The sequence below is a fragment of the Notothenia rossii genome (genome assembly GCF_949606895.1).
Source record: "Notothenia rossii genome assembly, chromosome: 1".
NCBI classification, from domain to species: Eukaryota; Metazoa; Chordata; class Actinopteri; order Perciformes; family Nototheniidae; genus Notothenia; species Notothenia rossii.
In genome coordinates, this window is record NC_136912.1 from 63,343,791 (window position 1) to 63,351,434 (window position 7,644).

The 7,644-nt window shown below is 37.0% G+C and overlaps 1 long non-coding RNA gene across 1 annotated transcript; it reads right to left on the bottom strand.

Annotated features, from left to right (window-relative positions):
* Window positions 1–1,847: 1,847 nt before the first annotated feature.
* On the bottom strand, window positions 1,848–6,734 carry LOC307022252. The gene is made up of 4 exons (XR_013803341.1): window positions 6,005–6,734; window positions 4,423–4,697; window positions 3,290–3,352; window positions 1,848–2,133 (listed from the first exon to the last, which is right to left on the bottom strand). It is a non-coding gene; the product is annotated as an uncharacterized lncRNA (long non-coding RNA).
* Window positions 6,735–7,644: the final 910 nt, after the last annotated feature.

Consider the following 7,644-nt stretch of genomic DNA (forward strand, 5'->3'; position numbering starts at 1 on the left):
ATTCTGTCTTCTTTATTTATTGAATGTTCAATACCTGACAAGGTCGGAGATGAACAACTTGGGTCGCAGGTTCCTCAACAGTGCATTACAAGACATCTATCAATATGTGTGTATACCTCCACCATTAAACTGTCATATTCTGCACATTTCTTATACTATCTACATACATCTTATAAGAGTATAATACATATGTATAATATCAGTTAAAATAAGTGCTTAAACATACCGTAGTTAACATTGCAGGAAAGCAATATATTAGTGCTTTGTCAGGCTTAATATTTATACCCCCAAAGCTTTTTTCTTATTCAAAATAAGACCTTAACCTAAAGTATTCTTTAATGTTTAAATAAAGCCTTATTAGTTTGTCTGTCTGTGTCTCCTATTAATATCTAATAATACAAATAATACATTTCAATAACGTGCTTTAACCACTGGGTGTCCCTTTCTATCAGCTGTGCACCGTTATGGTGTAAATATACCAATATACCGATTGGATCAAATATAAAAGTCAGCCGAATTAGTATTGATACTGCGAGGAGTTGACCGTCCGTCAACATGTGACCGGTTGGGAGTGAGAACGTGTTGTGTACAGAGTTATTCCAGTGGGCAGGAATGTTTTCCTGTATCGGTTCCTGTGACAGCGGAGCTGCAGCAGTCTGTTGGAGAAGGAGCTCCTGTCTGTCCAGGTGGAGGGGGGGGGGGGGGGGGTTATCTGTCTGTCCAGCTGCAGGTGGAGATGATGGAACCAGAATAAGTTTTTTTTGGCTTACACGCCTTTCATCGTAGTGGAAAATGTTGTCATATGCAATATGTTTGGATAGTTTCACCATTGAAATGCGTTTGATAACACTAGGTGCTCTAGTGCCAAAGTTGTGGCCCTAAAAAAATATCAACTATTCATTTGTATGGCATCCAGAGCTTCCACATTTTAGGGAATATGTTTTTTGATTTAAAATATCATCAATGTCATAAGCAATGGTTACATTAAAACCCTCCTATTGTATTCGTTTCCCCCCCTTACTTTGGTGTTCGCGGTCAAATTTGACCGGTCCTGTTTTAACTGCTATTACATTAACACAAAAACCATGAATCATCACCAAATTTCATTCATTTCATCAACATTGTATGTTGAGTTGGCACCTCAGCTCAAAACATACAAAAACACAGAAGAATAGAAAGTTAACCCATTGAAATGCTATGAGAGCAGTGCTACAAACTACAATTCCCATTAGATACGTGCCCAACAATCGTTACGAAGTACACAGAGCTGACATTTTTGTAGTTCTTCCGGCGTGTGTGCGTGGACTCGTTCGACTCGTCTTGCGTTGACGGCCGTATAGGCTCCATTCCCTTTCAGAAATCCGTCAATCGGGCACGATCCAAAACCAAACCCTGTGTTTAAAAAAATATAAAATACAAATTTGCACTTTTGCCTCCTTAGCAACGGCAGTATCGTTTGGGTGGCGATCTGAGTTCGGGTACCGTATCTGTGACGTGACAAAGGGTCGCCGTGACAACGTGGTGATGAGATGTGGATAACTTTCCAGATAAAGACCATCCTGATACTCGAGTTGTGGTTTTCAATAAGTGAAAAAGAAAATTCAAAGTAATCACTACCATTTTAATATCTCCAGCATTTGTCCCCAAAAGCTTTCAAATGTAGTAGCAAAACCAGTGATCCAGATCAGGATCATTTTAATTAGGCCTATAATTAAATGATATAATAATAATACATTTTATTTTTAGAGCGCTTTTCTGAAACCCAAAGACGCTTTAGATGCAAGCCTACCTCCAAAGCTTTATACTTCGGAAGTTAAACAAATTAGATAAGGCAGAGGATGGCAAAGTACCAGATTTCACACATGAATATGCTTAAAATAGGTTATGGTGTTCCTATCACTGACAATGAAATCATGTAGTATTTCAACTGTAATTTCCTAAAAAGTCAAATGCATTTTGGTGGAGGTTTTCATCTTATTTCTAATAGAAACATATTAAATATGACTCAAATGGAGCATATAAACAAGAGAACAAACGTGCAAAAACAAAACTGGTGTTCAAATAACAGATTTTATTTTTATGCATTATCCCGGAGAATTCTTCGGCTGCCAGGAATGAGCCCACTCCTTGCCACTGAAAACAGAATGGAATAATGTTAGTTACAGTTACTGGTTTCGTCTTTCCGAAAAGCATAAACCATGTGTGAAGGAAACATCTTATAACTCAATTTATATAAGTAAATGTTTCATTTACCATTTAGAAAAAGTGAACATAGAAATGAAAACAAATGTTCAAAGAAACAATAAAAACAAACAAAAACAAATACATTAACAACAATGAAGTTAAACAATCCTTTGTTCCTACACTACTTCAGCTGCTTCAGAATAACAGCAGTGAAATATATAAGAGGACTGGTGGTAGATTTGGATGTTTTGCATTTGTTAAATATCATGTGTTTGTTCTCCAACATGGGACTACATCAGATGACACGAAGCCAAGTAACTGGAAGATATATACCATACTGGACAGGGCTCCCACTCCACCTACATTTCTGCTTTTCCCTATCAAGAGAAGAAAACAAATCTCTAATTTCGGAAAGACCAAACGCATATTAGCTATTTAGCAAACAATTGTGTTGGAAGTTTGTAAATCATAAAGCACACCATATGCATTACTTTTATTCCCGTCTAACCTTTCTCATTCTTTCTTTTATTACACTCCTGATGGGGAAAGTTTCTAGGCGAGTGTGGCAGGAGCAATCTGTGAACATCAAAGCAGGTTCCACATACAGTATTAGTCATATTAGAAATAAAATAAATACAACTATGAACACTAAAGTAGCAACCAGACTTGCACGATGAAAAGTGACCACGCTGTTATCACTGGTCAAAAGTTACTGTATACATCATTGAAATGGAACCAAGCTGCTCTCAGTCCTAACATGGGATGCTTGTTTGAATGGCCATACCACTGCTGAGCCTGAGATGACCAAAGAAAATACTGCACTGCTGCTTCCTTTACTGCCTAGCATTCTCATCACCACCTTATCAACTATGACTGTATGTATTTTAGTCTAATTAGACAATTAAAGCCCTTTGGATCTTTGGATAATGTATCAGTTATAGTTATTAGTCACAATATAGCATTGTTAACTCACTGAAGAAGCATCAATCACTGCGTTTACATGCACTTTGCTAAAGTACATGTCGATAGATTTATTAGAATACCAATCAATTCGACTCATGCAAATGTTTATAATCAGTCAAAATACTTAATACTGTTAAAATACCTGACTTTTTCTTTTTGCGTCTAGGACCAAGTACTGTGTCCCTCACGGACCCTGTCCTGACAGCTGTGGGATGAAGAAGAAATATTACTATATACATACAGTACACCAAGTTAAGCTTAAACTTAAGTTTCAAAATACATCCCACAAATGCAGCATCACATGATTCAATAGGTGTTAGGTACAGATATTTTTTTGTTATTGCGATTTAATTGAGGTTGATCTATGAAGTCTAGGTGTTTTGTTGTCTTGCCTATATAATTGACTCCATACTTTATGTGTAAGGAATAGTTTGATAAATATTAACATGTTGTGCTGTAACGTTAAATGAATTTAACTTTGATTCAAAAACCTAAGTTTATTCCCCGTATGTTCATTATGGGACAGTGTCGTATCTAAATGCAGTTCTTGAGTATAAAGTTTAAATATGCTGCATGACGTTGTTGCATGAGTTGCTTCGAAGTTTACCCCTATGGTCAGGGATTGCTTTAGGTAGACCACGATATTAATGATATCAACCTCTCGTGCAATATATGGGCATGAGCCAAATCATTTTGATGTAATCGACCTACTGCCCAACGCTACAATGTAAGACCCTTTCTGTGTGTAAACCAAATCACATAGGAGTTTTATTTTGTGATTTATCAAATGTAAAGTAAGTTTGCAGTTGCTTTGCATTTTTGTGTGAAAAAGGTATAATCATATAGTAACCACATGTCTGTTCAGGAATGAAAGACTGTATTTTTCTAAACGTTTCATATTTATTTATATCCGAGTACCTAAGGATATACACATACCCAAGTATCCCATTTTCCTTTCATATTTATGAAGTTGTAGGTGAAATTGTTATTTAGATTAAGCTATTGTTGTTATTATTATTTACCTATTGGAACAATCATTATTCCCAAAAATGCAAGAAGTGCAATTAGGTGTTTTGAGATATTGTAGAAGCACGACTTGTCAACAAGTTACCTACAATAATTTTTTAGGAAAATATCGGAAAACACTCTTGACTTTTATAAATATAAAAGCTGCAAATCTCAGAGAACAAATGTCACTGTGTGTGCTGTGTGCTCTGCATGTGTGACCATTAAAGAGGGTTTCATCCCTCCGATTCTATCTATCTATTTTATTACCTGGCCCCTCCATGGTGGTAGCCTGTCTCACATCATCCCGCTGGGGCTGCTCCTCCTGCCCCACCTGTATGATGGTGCACTGCTTCACGGGGGGGGGGGTCTTCAGCACCTCCACCTGCACGGTGCTTGTCTCTGGCACCTGGCTCTCTTTGGTCCCTGCCTCCTGCCAGTTGTTTTCTGGTTCAGATAGGTCACAGGGTGTGAGGTTCAGCGTGACTGTCTCTTCCTCAGGATCTTCCGCAACCCCCTGGCCAGTGGAGTCCTGTGTCCAACCTCTGCAAGTTAAACAAATGTTGGTCTTGACTTGCTTAAGACAAAGAGGTTAACTCATATATCTAGAAATAAGAAATACAGCGTGCTTAAGGTATGTTTCCAGAAAGGGTCAAAAATATACTCGTCATGTCATAGGACTGTGTGCAGTCAAAGTTAATAGCAGAGAAATAGTGGTATTTATCCAGTCAACCATTTATGGTTTTGTTTTTGCGATATTATTCTTCCTATTTGTGTCTACATTCCATGTGATGTGACATGTCAATTTGTCAGTAGACAACATATAGACGTGTGCATGTATGTTCCCTTACATTATTTACATCCACACATTTTGTTCAGAATTTATGAGACTGACGCAAACGTGTTTTGCATAAGTGCAATCAAATAAGTAGCAAGTGGCTTTGGATAAAAACATAAATGTAATGTAAAGGGACCTCTGGATGCACTGGATAACTGCTTTTGTTTACAACCCGAGAAACATGACCTTAATACAGAACTGCCAAACTGAATATGTGGTCAACTGGGATCGTCTTTATGTATTGTGCTCTTACCATTGACCTCAAAATATTTCTCCCTTTTCGGCGTTGATAAAGGGAACCGTTTCGGAACGGTTTGCTAAAAGGAAATTGCTTAAGGGATGGCTCAAGCCTAAACATACATTTCAGTCATCAAACCTAACTACCTTGACATTAACAACTTTACAACTTTCAATTTGTATACAATGAATGCGCAAGTGGTAGCACAATACCCCAAAAGGGTTTTTCAATTTCACGTAAACTTGCCTAACTATTTCCTGATAAATAACAGTTAAATGTCCACAAGTCCCCTCTGCAGAGTAAGCCATGTCTCATTAGGCTACATACTCAGTGTTTAAAAATGTATTTATTGTATGTAGTTTGCTAAAAATAATAAACAGTCAAACGTTGTCCATAATCCTAAATATTTTGCAATTACTTTCAACTTTTGTAATACTTTGTAGCTAAAAAAAGTGACAGTTAACAGTTAGAAAGGATGTGTGTTAGTTGTCTCACAAAAATATAGTTTGCCAAACCCAAATAAATGTCTCGAATGACTGCTTTCTGGCTGTATCAAAAGATAAATACTGGATCAAGTTGTTGTCCCACAAGATTTGGATGGATTGAAAACAGTCGCTGTAAGTTGTTGTTAACTTAACTGACTTTATTAAATGAGTTGATCCAAACTCATTCCATATAACTGTGTTGGTTATAAGGAAATGTTAAGCTCTCCATTGATACAAACATTTTGTGTATACAATACTGTGAACTGTGAAGATATAGTGCAAGCATCTCACCTTCATAAAGGTACTCATAAAAAGTGCCTATCTTGTCAAGGTAATCCTGAGCAACGAGGGGTTAGGATTTCACATTTGAAGTCCTTCTTCCTGGTCTCCTTGCCAAGAAGCAGCACTGGTTTAAAGCCAATGGCATGGAGTTTCTCAAGCTGTAATGACAAAATAATATATTTACTGTTTAAAGAAATGGAAAGGAAACATCAACAACAACTATATAACTACACCTATAACATTACTGATGACAGCATCTAGTTGTATGCCATTCATAAACCTAGATGCTGAGTTAAGCTTTTGCAGAATCATGTGTTTACCAGGAAGGGTTACACAGTAGAAGCAGAAAAATATTTTATAGACAAACACAATATACAAATAAATCAGTATCGTGAGTCCCAGTTCAAACCCTGATAATCTTAAAGTTAAAGTACAATAAGATACAAATGTGTGACCACTCAACAATTAACAGTTAACACTTACAATGACTATTGCATAATTAAAAATGTAACACAATCCAAGCATAGCTTGACACTGTTGAAATTGAAATTGCGTGCTACGATGTAAAACGTTCCCTTATGTTGTGGCTGCAGTCGTAAGAGTAATATAGAGTAGTAACATACAATTATGTAGTCTAATTAAAGGTGGGGTAGGTAAGTTTGAAAAACCGGTTCAAGATACACTTTTTGTTATATTCCATGGAATGCTCTTAACATCCCGATAGCAATGTGCTTTGACAAAAAATCCATTAAAAAAAAAAATCCATAAAAAAATGTCATCTGTGGAAGCCATAATACTGTAAAAAGCACGACCAATCATCTGAGCCGGCCCGGATAAAGTAACTGGATGGCCAACCTGCCTGTCAGCCTTCCATCTACGCACAAACTTATCTCGTGCCCTCATTGGTCATGTGCGCGTTCGTGTGTGTTGGAGGAGGGGCTCTATAAGGAAGTGGCAGATTTTCTCCGGTTGTGCATTTTCAAATTCTAGCGATCAAAAGCCGGTTTGTCAAATGTACATACCCTACCTTTAAGGTCTAAAAGTGTGTACATAAGCAAGAATGGAACACAACATGGAAGTGAAGGAAGTGCTCTGTTTATTTAAATATGTAGTTAAATTAAAATAGTGTCCCTTGGCTGTGAAAGTTAAGATAAGAGTAGTTCTAAAATTGAAAGAAAAGAGAATATTAAATAATACCTTTGCAATAATATCTATATTTGAAGTTGATATCAAAGTGTATATTGGCTAATAAGATACAAACATCATTAAGACATAAATGTATATAAAAACAACATTCAACTTGATCCTGGCCCAATATATTGGCAAACAGTCAGGGTCCGTCTGTGTCAGTTCTTTGGTGTCAGCTTGGTGTGTCCGGGCCTTAACATACAGTAAAAAGTGTACATACCAAGATAACAACCCAGTCTCATGGCATTTCTTGTTCACCAACACGATTTTTAATCTATTGATTCATGTTCACCAACACGATTTTCTCCTTTTTTTCGTGTTGCACAGCACGATTTTAAAAGCAATGTATTTCTACTGTTAATGTGTTTCGTGCCTGCAGCACGTCTTTTTCTCCGGTCGGGTCGTGGAAGACCGGAAGCTGTGTGGTTCATAAAAACATGTTCTTACTCAATATCAAGCCA